Genomic DNA, 15681 nt, shown 5'->3' with positions numbered 1-15681 from the left:
TTCTTCTGTTATGGTCTGAAGGTCCTTTTTGTCAACTCTTCCTGCAAGAGACTCTATCTTCTCATGGAAGGTGGACGACAAAGACCCATATCCAAGGTTATGGGTTCTTGCTCATACAGGGATTTATGTTCTGACACCCACACTCACAAATGTGATACACACATAGAGGCCCACATACACATCATATACATGCAAAGATAAGAAAAGATGCATAGTAATGATATACAATCTTTCATATTCGTGTACACTTAAATGTTTAAGTCCAGATAAACATCATCTCCTCAAAAACTGATGACTTACGGTAAAACCTTCCAATGTCCTTTCTTGAAGTTTGCTAAGATGTGCAGAAAATTATTTTTAGCTGCAGTCTGTGCATCATACCCACTTAAACATAACCAATCTGATTGAGTGCCTGAAAATCCTGCTTAAATACAATGTCTCAACAAGCACTCCTGGGAACTCACCGACAGTGTGTTTTGTTGAATAAATCATTAAAGGGATGGGATTGGATTTGTTTGTGTTCTGAAGTTCAAAAGTATCTAAATTCTGACTTTTATGAAGCAGTTGAGACTGTGGTAGTATTAAATAAAGCTTGCCTGATCAAAGTGTGAAGTTAGTCACATTAGTTAGCCATAGGGGCTGGGCAGTGGTGGCACACACCTTTAATCCCGGGACTCGGGAGACAAAAGGCAGATGGATCTCTGTGAGGAAGGCCTGCCACCCTGTGCTACATGAGGTTGAATTGATCTAAATGTGAAACAGCCAAGCAGTGGTGGCTGACACCTTTAATCCCAGCACTAGGGAGGTAGAGATGGGAAAAGATACGGCTGGGCAGAGAGAGGAATATAAGACAGGAGGAGACCGGAGCTCAGGATTCAGTCTGAGGTTTCATAGAGACAGCATTCTGTCTGAGGATTCATGGAGACAGGATCTTGCCCATTTTGGTCTGATGAATCAGTAGAAGTAAAAGATCTTTCTAGTGGCTGGTTCCTTTACTTGTCTGATCTTTCAGCATTTACCGTGATATCTGACTCTGGGTTTTTATTATTAAGACTAAGTAGAATTCATTTTACAGAGATGTGTCATTGTAGTCCTGTAAAGACCCAGAAAGTCCTACTGTCTAAAAAAAAAATAGCTCAAAAAAGGACAGCGATACAAATGAAAAAAAAGGACAGTGTCCAAAGTGTTATATTTATATTGCATCACACACTAATAGCCAAGACACCTGGCCAGATGAATCATCTTCTTAAAGTATTATGGGAAGGTTTTAAATTTATATCATAGATACTAAACATAGTTTGATTTCTAAAGTTTTTTTTTTTTTTTTTTTTTTTTTGGTTTTTTCGAGACAGGGTTTCTCTGTAGCTTTGGAGCCTGTCCTGGAACTAGCTCTTGTAGACCAGGCTGGTCTCGAACTCACAGAGATCCGCCTGCCTCTGCCTCCCGAGTGCTGGGATTAAAGGCGTGCGCCACCACCGCCCGGCTTCTAAAGTTTGCATATAGTAACAAAAGTTAGTCCCTAGCAAATTTCTCAAAGATTAGATGGAAGTAAAATTCCTACAGTGAAAATTCTGCCCTGTATACCTGTGTGGTCCTCAACAGGCTAGTGGGCATCTTGAGACTCCTCTGCTCTGGAAGCAGACTGGCCCTCTTACTCCAGACACAATGGTGATGTTGACTATGGTAGATAGTGAAGGGGAACGCACCAGATGGAAGGAAAAGCAAATAAAGTAATCCCGCACTAACTCCAAATAGGGTTTAGTAGGGGGTTCTTTATTTAAAGGGGAACTCACAGATCACAACGGGGAACAGGAATGAAATTCAGTATCCAGGTGTGAGAGTGGAGTGGGGTCCAGTGAATACACACCTTTTGGTACCCAAAGCCATGCTCAATCTGGTCCAGCCTCTCAAAGGCGATTGACTGAAGAAAGTTCCCCATCAGGACAGAATGACTAAATACACCAGGGGGTTTCAAAATGTATGTGAGTGTTTTTCCCAATACCTATTTATTTATTGAAACCATTTTTTAAAACTAAGGATTCAGGAGAACCTAACTTAGTCAACTCCTAATTATTGTCATAAATTCTGAGCCAGTGAGATTCATTTAATAAGGTGAAGGGGCACATTGAGGACCTATAAGCTGATCATTAAACTCATTTGAAGTATTTATTGTTGCTTTAGTTTCATAGTAGTGGCTAATGGCACGTTACTTAGAGATTTGTGAAGTAAACATGTTTGATTCCCCTAAAACTCCAGTATATTCATAAATTCATTTGCAACTATTTTTTTTCTTTTTCAATTCAGAGATTATATCTGAAGATCACTGAAACAAAGCCAGATGTGTAGATATGACTTTTCATGTAGCTAAACACTTGCAATTTATTTATCCTAAAACAACCCCTCCAAAAAAAAAAAAAAACCCAGATATCAGGGAGAATGGCTTCTATGGACACTAAGTCCACATCATCTCAGGGCTTTCTGATTTGTCAAACATTTGGTCAAAAGGCACAGTAAATATTCATTTCCTTTTTTATTTTTAAAATAACCATCTCTATTGCTGTTGCATTAGGGGAATGTACTTTTGTTATGTGTCTTAAGTTATTACCTGGAATACCATTCTCTCAAAAATGCAACTTCTTGCCGGGCGGTGGTGGCGCACGCCTTTAATCCCAGCACTCGGGAGGCAGAGGCACGCGGATCTCTGTGAGTTCGAGACCAGCCTGGTCTACAAGAGCTAGTTCCAGGACAGGCTCCAAAGCTACAGAGAAACCCTGTCTCGAAAAACCAAAAAAAAAAAAAAAAAAAAAAAATGCAACTTCTTATGTTTAAGACAATGCAAAGTTTTGTTATGGTCATTGTTGTTTTTGGGGTGTGTGTGTGTGTGTGTGTGTGTGTGTGTGTGGCTAACTTCAGCACAATTGATCCATTTCAGTCTTCTAAGTAAAACTTTTAAGCTATGAAACCACGTCTACCTTTCAAAACAAAAAAGGAGTTTTCATTTAAAATGTACAAGATGTTTTTGGCCTTTTCTATTGTAAGAAACATAGTTTTTTTTAAAAAAAAATGATGAATGGGGAACATATAGTAGTCAAGAGATAACTAATCTGATTTCATAAAAGAAATGTGGACTGGAGTAGTAGAAGAATTGGGAAAAGTGTTATCTAAATATGTCATGGGATATATTGACTCTAATCTGTAACATATGTGAAGTTTAATCATTAAGCCATGAATTCCTTTCTTTAGGTCCGTATGGTAAATATCAATGAATATAATATTTTGGGGCTGAATGATATGCCTAAGACCAATATCTCAAGACTTAATTACCCACTTAAAAGTTCCTGGAGTCCTTACAGGAAGGCCCGACACCCATAGATCATGACCGCTGATAGAAGCTGTGCATTGGAAGAAGGGCAGATGGTGAGACCCGTACCTTTTGGGCAGCCCTGTTTGGAATATTAAAGGGGGTGATCAGAGATCAGAGACCCCACTCTACCACTACTTACTGGCGCCCACTATATGCCACAGACCTCACCCCTGACAATAATAATAAAAACCGTAATTGCATGATATAATACTAGCAGTGTCCCATTGATGACTGTTTGCTGTATATTAGATCCTAGGTATATTAGACCCTATGTAATATATACAAAGTAAACTAACTCTAATTTCCACATCACGTGTTCTTTCTTTTAATGAGTTGTTATTGCATATTTTTTTGATAAGCCAGGACGTGAGGGTAGAACTATTACGACAATGATTTGAGACCAACAATAGACGTAAGTAAAAACCAGCAGCGGTTGTACTGTTAGGCCATCTCTTGGTCACATGGTAGAGAAGTGGAAGATGGGTGGAGTCCACACTGGGAGTCACGGGATGTCTCTGGAGGTAAAGGACACAGTGGAGCCTCCCTGAGGGGGCAGTAAGTACCATTTCAAAGTGGAACATGGAACGATAGATGGAAGGGAAAAGGCCAATTGGCCAGGTGCGCTATGTGGAAGCAAGGTTGTGATAAAGCTGGTGTTTGTGCAGTGGATTGTTCCTAGATCTGAGACTCTTTGCCTGGGACTTTGGAGGTGATTGAAGGGCTTCTGGAAACTGGACAGTAACAGAACTCACTTCATGATTTTTAAAGGTTCCTCTATCTGCACTGCAAGATGCATTTGAGAAATGTATTAGAAAAACAGTGGATGAGTTTGCTATTAAGATTTTCTTGGTGCCCAGGCAAGAGGGGCAGTGGCATATGGATGGTGGGATGCCAATGTAGAGCTAGTGTAAGGCACGATTTAGAAGTTGAACGAACATGGTCACTGAAGTCAACAGAAGAGAGGAAGATGGGATGAACCTTGGTCAAGTGGACGTGGTAAGAACAAGGTAATGGGATGGGGTCATCAAGGATGGCACTCAGAAGATATACTTCAGATACATTGGTTCTAAGGTAGCATTTGAGCATCAGGCCGGGGTTTCAGGCAGGAATATTAAATATAGGTCTATGATTTCTTATAAACAATTTAAGAACTTATAAATCTCTGAAAAATGAAATTTTTTCATAACTGTCATCAGCAACCTGAACCACCATGGGGACCTGGGGACAGCCCTGGTTTATCTCTCTGAGACAGCTCATCCATAAGCAGCAAACCTTTCCAGTTTGTCAGCATAGGGAGATGTCCCGAGCCTTCTGCATACATGAGACGTCCTGAGCCTTCTGCATACATGAGGTTCCTGTTCTAAAAGGTGAAACACATTTGTGTCTCCCTTCCCTGCTGCAAGATTTTACGTATGGAGCTATAGACAGCTATAGAGTCTGGAGGTCAGTGGTGAGGGCAAGGGTGGAGATGGACAATTGAGAAATGGGCTCTTTGGGGAAGGGGAATTAGCAGATCTCTTGAGAAAGTCGTGACTGCTCTGTGGTCTTCATGTGTCAACAAGAAAACCCCTTTCTTGGAAACTATAGTATACATTGACGAGTTAGGTGAAGGGCCAGATTTTACCTTAGGTCTCTCCACAGAGCAATAGTCCAGCTATAGGTAGTTGGCTGCTGTAAGTGCCAGTCTAGCAAGATAGTGCTGTGGTCCTGGTTTTAATGGGTCAGCCCTGACCTCAGCCTGGGAGTTTCAGGAACTGCCTTTTTGAATTATGGTTATTAATTATAGCCTAGAAATAATTTTCTTTTATTGTTGCTTTTTAAATTTATTGTGACAGGCATAAATTTTCCCATGACATTCAGGGTATAAAAGTGTCATAGTTCTTTATTTGTAAGAAGTATCAAATTAAGTACAACTTGAACTCCCCTTTGCAAGCTTAGATAAGAAACCCAGAATCTGTCAATTGGCAGGGTACCCCTTCTTACACACTGTCTTCCCATCTTAGAACTCCTAGATCAGATGCCATGGTCCCACAAAAGATGGTCAAGCTTCCTCCTTATAGAGGACTGCCACTATTACAGCTGATGGGCAGCATCTTTCCTGATCATGTATACTTAGGGATGGAATCTGGCCTGACATTCTTCGGCACCGAGACACCACTCTTCTCCCTTGCCAGACCACCTTCCCTGGTGATTAGCCTACCAATATTCAATCACTAAACTCCTAATCTCCCTCCATGGTCTATCTAGGACTTGAGGACAAGGGAAGGCAGTCCGCTGAAGGAACATGAATACAAGACAGTAGCAGGTCCCTTGCAATGCCTGACACAAAGCAGACAAAGAAGCAAGTTGGAGATTCTGTGGATGGCTTGATAGACACTCTAAGGAGAAGAAAAAAGCTGCTGGAAGAATTAGTATTCACAGAGAAAGGGAGAACACACAAAAGAGAAAAAATAAAATAAACAACATCACAGGAACATCCCCAGGTTGAGGCATTGACATTTGGGAATGCAAGCGGGTGCCAGGGTGCTGTCAAAGCATCTGTATTTCCTGTGTGAGGTGTGCTTTTAGGGTTGGTGGGTCACAATACACTCCTCTTCCTCAGAACTTCTCCCTTCTAGCAGGTCAAACTTTCCATGTATGTCAGTAGGCAAGGAGGGTACAGCCAAGCTATGCGAGCCCACCTTCGTGGCCAAGGGCTTTTGTTGCAGTAGACAATTTGTCTAACCTTATGTAGCTATGAGGCCAGGGGTGACATTTTGCACAAAGTCACAAAGCTGGTAAATGATAGGGCTAATTGGACACCAGAATCTGGTCAACTCTAAATCTACTCTCATTTTAACTGTCTCAAACCACTCTCTTGACCATGCCTAAGTTGAACTGACTGGATCTTCACACTTTAGATTTTTCTGTGGTGTGTGTATATGCGTGCATGCACATGCGTGTGTGTATATGTTTGCCCATGAATGTTGAGGTCACATGACAATCTTAAGCATCATTCATCTTTCTCCAGTCACTGTTCATCCACTTTTTTTTTTAAGACAGGTATCTCACCATAGACCTGGAACTCACCAAGTAGTCTATGCTGGCTGGCCAGCAAACCTAAGGGCTCCTTCTGTCTCTGTCTCTCTAAAACTGAGATTACAAGCAAGTACCACTAACTGGGCATCACTTTATGTAAGTCTGGGGATTATGCTCCGATCCTGGTGCTTGTACCAACTGAACCACCTCCCTAGGCCGCCACAGTTCGTTATACCCAATATTCAAAGCGTGGCACCAATCACAGTACATCTCATTTCTTAAAAATGCAGTCACCGCAGGATTATCTAAACATTCCGTTCAGCAATTGCATTTATTGTCTGGCTTCCTAATACCTTACCCAAACTTTGTGACATCCAAAAGCCCAAAAGTTATGAACTGTGATTTAAACAAAAACAAAAACACACCAGAAACCATGTGCTTTGGGGCTCTCAGAAAATGTCCCCTCAGCCAATTCCACTGGGCAGAATGTTAAAAACAACAAACATTTGAACAAGACTTGAACATTCTTAACTTGCTAACGTGAACAGCGAAGTCAGTTCTTTTGGGATCACTGCTGTTTTCAGTATCCCATCAGGGAGCAGAGGGATTTGGTCCTAACCTAGTTGTAGAGGTCCTTCGAAAATCTAGAAGGCAGCTCCCTCCTCAAAGCTCACAGAGGATTGGAAGATGGCAGCAGGGCAAGGACTGGAGGGTCGTGAGTGCCCTCTTAGTGCTACGCAAGCCACTCCTGTTGTGTATTTTGGCCCTTGGCTTGGAGACATATTTTATTCGGTCTCTGCAAAAGTTGATTCAAAGCCAAAAGTTCAGAAATAGACTGAGAAGGCAATTATGGTTCTTCATCCCACTTTTTGAACATCATGAAAACCATTCTAGACTGATGGGTGTCCCATTGAAAACTGGGTTGAAAACCATGGCTCTGACAGAAAGCCCTCTGTGCTTTAAAACAAAGCCCACAAGGACAAATTCAGAAGAAATGGGAACAGTGGGTAGACCTAGCACTGGGATCCAGCATATTGCTGGCATATCTGCTGTTAGATTTTTATGTTGAAATAATCTCTGACTACGCAGAAAGTTATTGAGAATTGATTTATTTGTTCATTTATTTTTAAAGACCATATACCTTCAACTTATCCCTCCAAATGACAGCATTTTAACTCACTTTCATCAACCTCCCTCCAGGTAAGCAATCAACATTGCTACAGTTTCAACGTAGCTGAAGTGTGTAGTGCCCTGTCTGTGTGTTGGGAGTATGGCCTTAGTGTGATGATGTTGGAGAGATGGACCTTAAGAGGCAGAGTCCCTGGAGAGTGTGTTGCTCAAGATCACCACCCAGGGGAACAATTAAAGTAGCTGCCTTGGGACTGGGTAAGTTCTCTAAGATCAGGTTGTCAAAAAGTGAGGCCGTTTATTATGCTAAGCCTTTTCTGCATGCGGCTGACTCCCTTTCTACTTATGATGCTGTATCACATTTAAGGAGACCTTCATCACGCAGAACTGAGTTATCTGGACTTTCTGCTCAAGAGGATAATGAGGCAAATCAACATGCTTTCTTTCTAAAGTACTCAGACCCAAGTGAATTTCTATAACAACCAATATCAGAATAAGGCAAGAACACTCTCTTAGATAACTGTTATATGATATTAAAATAAAGAAACGAGAGTCCAGGAAATGTAATGATGTAAATTACAGCTGTTGATGTACATTATCCTACTCGGATCCAGTGGTCCAAGTGGCTGTTATCCAAGAACAGGACAAAAGAACCCCATGTGAATCTCTGATGTGCAATACACAACCTAACCCTTAATCTCCACAGTGTGCCTGTGACTGGCTAGCCTGGTACTTACTATGTAGATCAGGTTTGCCTTCAACTCGCAGAAATCCTTTGGCCCGTGAAGATTTCATAATATTCCTGCCCCCAAAGCATAAGCTGCCTGTACTCATGAGGAAACAGCAGTCACAGAGTATAGGGTATTGGCTAACAACTGGACAGTACTTGTCCAAATAGCCAGAGTAATCAAACAAAGAAGTAAGAATCTTAATGCAAGCAAATAGGAGGATTAATCATTCCAAGTCAAGAAAGACAGGCCACTCCCTCAGCCTGTGGAGATGACAATTAGCTTTGTGGTTTCGCATCAGTTGGTTTGGGGGTGCACTGATGAGAAATTCCATGAATGGTAATGACACTGATAAATCCTTTTTCTTCTTAAAATCTGTTGGCATCGTCAGATCAATGCCTAGTGTCATGAGTTTCATGAAATGGTGCATAAATGTTAACTTTGCAGCTTACCAAGTGAGCAAGCAGCATCCCAGGAAAGCAAAGCCAACTAACACTTAAGAACTCATGAACACATCCACGCTCTGCTTCTGGTGAGACAACTCTGGGTAACATGTCAGTCTGTCCTATGTGATCTGCTAGCCAGTCCGAATGTCCAAGTAGTTCCAGATACATGTCCTTGAGGATCTGCCCATAGGGATTGGATCTATACAATGCATAGGATACCTGGGTGTTGCTGGTTCAGACATGAGAACAAACTGTGTTCTGGACCTAGTGCAGGTGACAGGAAACAAAGGCATGCCTTTTTACAACAGAGCACCTGGCAAATGGCCATACTTGTACAATGCCAACAATCTGTTTAGAGAGATGTGTACAACACTTAGTATTATTTAGAGACCTGTGTTCCACTGGATTTAGTTTGAGTCAAAGAAAATGAGGATCCTTTTGGAGGTAGTCCTGTGTAAGTCTTTTATATGAAATGCTTCCAACCCCATTTAATGAGAAGCTTGAATGTCTAACTTTGTTAAAATTTATATTTGCTGTGACTTCAAGAAATTCTTCCTATGTAGATCCTTGTATGTCTCTCCTAGGGTCTTCTTTGTTGTCTAGGTTCTCTAGGGTTGTGCATTGTAGGTTGCTTCCTCTTTGTGTTGTGTCTAAAAGTCACTTATGAGTGAATGCACACATTATTTGTCTTTCTGGGTCTGGGTTACCTCACTCAGTATGTTTTTTTCTAGATCCATCCATGCTTGCAAATTTCAAGATGCCATTATTTTTTTACTGCTGTGTAGTACTCTGTTGTGTAAATGTACCACATTTTCTTTATCCATTCTTTGGTTGAAGGGCATCTAGGTCATTTTCAGGTTCTGGCTATTATGAGTACTACTACTATAAACATTGTTGAGAACATGTTCCCATAAAATTTTGGGGATTTTTTATGCATTTCTTTGAAGAATAAAATGAGAATTTTATTGGGATTTTATTGAATCTTTAGATTATGTAGGTTATTTAGTAACATGTTAACAAAGGATTTCTTTTTATTCTTTTCTGTAATTTCTTTCATCAATTTTTATATTTTCAGTGTACATATCTTTCAACTATCTGGTTAAATTTATTATAAAAATTGTTTTAATTTCTTTGGTAGTACCATACATAATTACTTGTTAATATCTTTTTTCAAGTACTTTGTTATTAGATTATGAAAATTCTGCTGCTTTTGTATCTTTGGACTTTTATTGTCTTTTAAAAAATCCATTCTGACCATTTTGAGTGAGAGATTAAATTATCAGCACACATGTGATTTTGGTTCTTTCTTTTCTGTTTAGATGGTGTTCAAAAGAACACCAAAAAATATCATTCTTTATGATAAAAATAAAAGAAATTCTTCACGGAGCCAAGTCTTATACAATTTGATTTGGAAGGGAGACTTTTAAGACAAATGTCTTAAAGAGATGTCCCTTTAGTTCAAAGTCTGATCTCTTACAGAGACCAAGAGTTGGTTCCCAGCAGCCTCATCAGGTAGCTCCCAAATTCCTGTAACTTCAGGGGTGGATCCTCTCTTCTGACCTCTGAGGATACTTACACACACGTGAACAATCCCACATACATACATGTAAATAAAATTAAATTAAATCTAAAAATAAAAAATCCAAATGTAAAGTTGAGTACAAAGTTAGTATTTATTTAGAGTTAAGATAATAATAAATTGCCAAATATTAGAAGTACGTTACCCTGTCCATCCATTTCTCTCTCTCTCTCTCTCTCTCTCTCTCTCTCTCTCTCTCTCTCTCTCTCTCTCTCTCTCTCTCTCTCTCTCCTGAGACAGGCTTTCACTTTATAGTTCTAGCTGTCCTGGAAACTCATTATGGTCTGAACTCAGAGAGAGCCACCTGCCTCTGCCTCCTGAGTGCTGGGATTAAACATGTGCTCAATTGGTCTTGGCCTCAGCTCAGTCTCTTCAGACCTCCGTCAGAACGGTTCGTGGATATCTGTTCATTGAGAAAGCTTCCTGTTTAAAGTCTGCCTTCCATTCCATGATTTAGAAGATTCTTAAACTCTGAGCTACAGCGCAGGCACACTCATTAGGGTAGTATCATCGGGCCCTACTTACCCTGGACAGTCATGCGGAGAACTCCGACCAAACTGCCTTGTGGTCATATCCAATCTGCAGCTGAGGAGACAGAGTAAGCACCTGATCCATCACCTGCGGGCATGGCTTTGCCATTCCAGCATGATTGTTCAAAAGCCATAAGCTTGGGCTGGAGAGATGGCTCAGTGGTTAAGAGCACTGGTGTGTTCTTCTCAGTAACCACGTGGCAACCATCAACAGTTTGTAACCCCAGTCCCAGGGGATCTGATGCCCTCTTCTGGCCTCCACAGGCATTGCACTCACATGCTGCCCTGATAGGCATACAGGCAAAACACCCTTATATATACATAACATAAAAATAAATAAATCTAAAAAAAGAAGAAGAAAAAAAGAAAGCCATAGAATTCCACCAAAGGATGAGGCAGAGGGCAGGCACAGGAGTTTTTGCGGTGAAAATTCTAAAAATTAAAAAAAAAAAATACAGTCAGAGAAATGGGAGCAGAATTAATGAAGTCATCCATACAGGAGATTGCCAAACCCTATCCCTGAGACAGAAAGGCTGTTGGTTTCCAGTGGTTCATTTTGCTGTTCTCTATAAAGGATGGCGTGTGGCTCAGGGCAAACACAGGGAGCTTGGACAAATCACCTCGGTAAGCTCATTCCATCATGTGTACAACCAGCTTCACAAGAATTCCTGTCTCGCAGTTGCTATGAGATCAAATGGAAGAAGTTTTTTTTGTGACGGACTGGGGAAGGTTCTTGTTTATTTTTTCTTTTCATGTGGCTGTAGAAACGCCCGGTGTTTCAAGTTCACGTATAATGGGCCATCGATTAAATGCCACACGTTTTTATTATTACAACGCAGTTAATTCCAGAAACAAACATCTGATCCAGCTTAGCCCCTTGAAGAACTGGCATTGGGGGAGTTGTAACAGCAAGTCTCCCCCTTCTCCTGTCAGTGTGGTTCTCACCCGGCCTCATCCCAATATCCAGGGCTGCTTTAAAGAAAGATATGGAAAGTCATACAGTTGCAGCCTAAAACAACACGTAAAGGGAAGGATTTTTTGTCTAGACAGTGAGTTCTTCACAGGTCAATGGCACACATTATCCTTGGGTGGGGTTGCATTTGCATTATTATATTGGTATGTCATTCATCTCTGAGAGGGTACCCCTCTTTTGTTTCCCTCCTTGGATGTCCAACGTGGCACTCCCCTCTCAATAGGTCCTTTCAGGGTATCACAAGGGCTAGAGGTCTTTTCCCCCACGTTAGCCTGGGCTTATGCGGCTCTACTGCAGATTTCTGTGGGCCACAATGCTGGGTAATGTTTTCTCTAACTCATCACAACTTAATAGCCGAGCTTCATATTTAAAATGTTGTGGGTACGAAATAAGAAAGATAAACAATTTCTAATAACAGCTCAGCAAGATGCTGTGATCTTGTTAAGCCTTTATTTGCAGACACGTCGAAGTCACATGGGCTATCTGCAGCTTAGCCCAGAAGCAGAGTAGTTTTTTTTTTTCCCTAGCAAGATCTAGAACAGCCCCCCTGTTAGAGATTTTGTTACCAAAAAGGCCAGCAGGAGTTGCGCTAGAAATATGCCTCCACAGCGCCCTCTTCGGGTGAAGCCTTGGGCAAAGGTCAGGTGCAAGTACCAAAGCTGAGTGCCCAGGAAGACCCTCTCTGCTCACAGGCATTTACTGACCTTCCTCGGGGAGGGCAGCAAAACGTGTTCTCCCTCATCAGGCCTTCAAGAACCTTCTGGTAATGCAGCCGGAGTTTCAGTGGTCATACTGGAGGAAATCAGACAGAAGGAGTACAGAAAACGAGTAACCATGGGATTTTTTTAAAGTATAATTTGAGGACATTTTATCAACACACATACATAGAGATTGAAAAAGAAAGCAGGTAAATTGTGAATAAAACACAAACTTCTTCTCTATAGACTCATTTCCCCGGTTGGTATATTTTCCTGTGATGACTCGTTCTACTTATTCGTCAGAGAGAGTGTGTCTGTGTATACCAGTGTATATGAATTATTCAAGCTGGGGAAAAAATCATATTCCAAAGTTACACAGAATGAAATGATTTTTCTTCGTTGAGTCGTTTTCTTCCCAGCAGCCCTCTGGAGACAATTTCCATCTGTGATTTTGCCTTTAGAGGTTTTAATTATTTTTAATTTCTCCCGTGGATTTTGATGAGTGCTGCAGCGGTGAATTCAGATGATGAGGGGCCAGGTTTAATCGACCGCATGCGGCTTCTGTAACCTTGGGTTTGAGAAGTAAACAGGAGGAGAGCGGCAACTCAGTGGCACATTCTCTTCTCTTTCCAACATATGTTCTTATTTAATACATTCTCGCTCAAATAAAACAAACCTGCAGTTATTGGTGGTCAGTGTCATGGAATATGAGCTACTACAGTTTTCCCATTAAAAAAATAATATAAGGCTGCAATAAAGCAAACAGTGAGTCACTTTATTGGGTACGAAGTAATAAACCGGTGGTTGGAATGATATCTTCCCTGATGTGCCTTAGAAGAAAACAACCGTGGTCGTTAGCTTTGGTTTGAAGTGCGATTCAGGCTTTGTGGGACAGAAAGCCTGTCTATGATCTAATTCTGCTGCTCTGCGCTGGGCTCTCCCAGCAGCTGGAGATGTCTTTCTCAGAAGTGATTGCGAGCCCAAGTGATTAGTGATAGAACGTGGAAGGCGTTGGGGCTGGACCATACCTCTCCATTCTCCGCCTCCAGACTCTTTCTCCACAGCCTCCAGTTCTCCGCATGCAGATTCTTCATCCTTAGCTGTCCGTCCTCTGCATTCAAGCTCTCCAAATGGGCAGGGACTAGTATTCAGTTTGTACAGTTGGATTCTGGTCTGATGTATGAACAGCTGGCTTCTAGTGGGGGGGGAAGGAGGAAGGAAAATTTAGGAGAAAAAAATGAGAAAGAATGAATAAATAAGTAAAGAAAGAAAAGACCATGGTAAAGAACAGAAAGGAAGAAAAACCTGTCTGCAAAGGTGGCAGCCCTATTTCTTGGGACCCTACCATCTCTATCACATATGTTATTTACTCTTGGTTTTGCCTGTATAGTGGGTATTTTTAACTGTGCTTGTCTTTGTAAGTTAAGTGTGTGCCAGCGCTAATAAAGTGCTTCCCAAACACAGCCCTCTCTGCTGTGCTGTACCCCAGCATGAAATACAATATTCTTCCACGGCTCCCCAGTACGCAGAGACAGTAAACGAAAGCAAAGGTATTTCAACCGTGAAGGGCTGCTGAGTGCTGGGTGTTGGGGAGCTCCCTACCCCCAGATCTTGGCACAGTCACCCTACTGCTGAGAACCCACCATGGGACACAGCCTGAGTATCAGAGACCAAGACTGAACTTCATTATTCCCGGCAGGAGCAAGGTTTTGCCGATACCAGACAGCTGTTGTTGGATGCGGGTTCTAGTCCCCTGGAAATGATATTGAACACCCAGGGAACGTCTCTTAAAGATGTCATAATTCACGGCTGGATATTAACCAGATCTATGACTTGTAGCCCTGCCAAATCATCTTCTCATTCTACTGGCTTTTAACTTCCCAGTCTTTCTTAATACAGCAGGAGTGTTCGGTGAAATACGACTTTCTGATTGAATGAATGCCTGCAGGACTCTGTGATAAACAGCAGCTCAGCTCACCATAGCTTACAATGAGGGATGTGGGCCAAAAGCTCCAGATGAGTACACACACACACACACACACACACACTCCATCTACTTATCACTTCTGACTCTGACCAATCATTTTTTTTTATGTGCTGACCATCAGTTTTTCCTTCTTCTCTGTGCAAATTTCTATTTTTCTCTTTGCTCTCAGATGTCAAGCTATACATAACCTCAGATAATTTTATGGAAGAGAATGGTTAAAGAAATATTGACACTATCAAAGAACTGATACAAACTCATTGGTCAGACTGAAATCCATAAACTTTATCCCTTTGGCTGCCCATCCGTGTATTGCCTTTTTGGTGGCTTATGGCTGTCCATCGTTTGGTGACCTACTTGAGTACCGACAGGTAACATATTTCAATTTCTACCAATGTATTTTTCCAGTCTGAAATCTGTGCTTTTTTTTTTTTTAGCTTTACCTAGAAAATGTTGAGTTCCATCATTTGCACAAATATGTTGATGTTAGCATTGAAAAACCTCTTTGCCTGCAGTTGTATATTTTATTTGGCTAAAAATGGTTCGTGTCTAATACATTACATGTCCTCTGGTGATACTATTTAAGCCAGAAATTCCAAAACTCACAAATACCGAATAGCCAAAAGTTCCAAAGCTGTGCATGAACACTAAACACGCAATATATCTCTTTCTTTTCCAAACAGAAATAGATTTCTCTCTGATTCGTTTGATAAATTTGACCCAAGATTTCCATTTGGAGTGTCTGGAGTTCCTACTGTTTTTCTGCGTGCTGGTGGGCCAAGGCCTAATCACCTCGAGGCCCCACGGAGGCCATAAATTACCACGATGAGGTGAGCTCTGTACTCCTGCGCCTGCAGAAGAAGGCCATTTCCCTGCAGCCTATTTTGACAGGCATGAATTTAATTCATTGTTTTATGACAGATGGGGAAAGTGTACACGCTCGTAGTCTTGATTTATGGTCATTTGGGTCTGGAGGATTCTATAATTTGCAGCTAATGTGACAACAGATGGATAGGCAGACACCAAAGGTTAGGCTGACCGCGCGTCCTGTGCTGGTTACAAATGGCGTCCATATGCGACAAATCGCTGGGTGAGGTCTACGCTGGGACGCCAGACTGCCGAGCCCATCCTTTCTCTCCAGAGTAAGTCAGCGCAAGTGAGATGAGGGGGCATTTCTAAGCCGGGGGTTGCGGAGAGTCTCCTAGCCTGTGGGGTTCTAGTTGTTTTTTTTTT

The sequence above is a fragment of the Arvicola amphibius genome, chromosome 5 (genome assembly GCF_903992535.2).
Source record: "Arvicola amphibius chromosome 5, mArvAmp1.2, whole genome shotgun sequence".
Classification (NCBI taxonomy): Eukaryota; Metazoa; Chordata; class Mammalia; order Rodentia; family Cricetidae; genus Arvicola; species Arvicola amphibius.
This window is presented reverse-complemented; position numbering follows the sequence as displayed.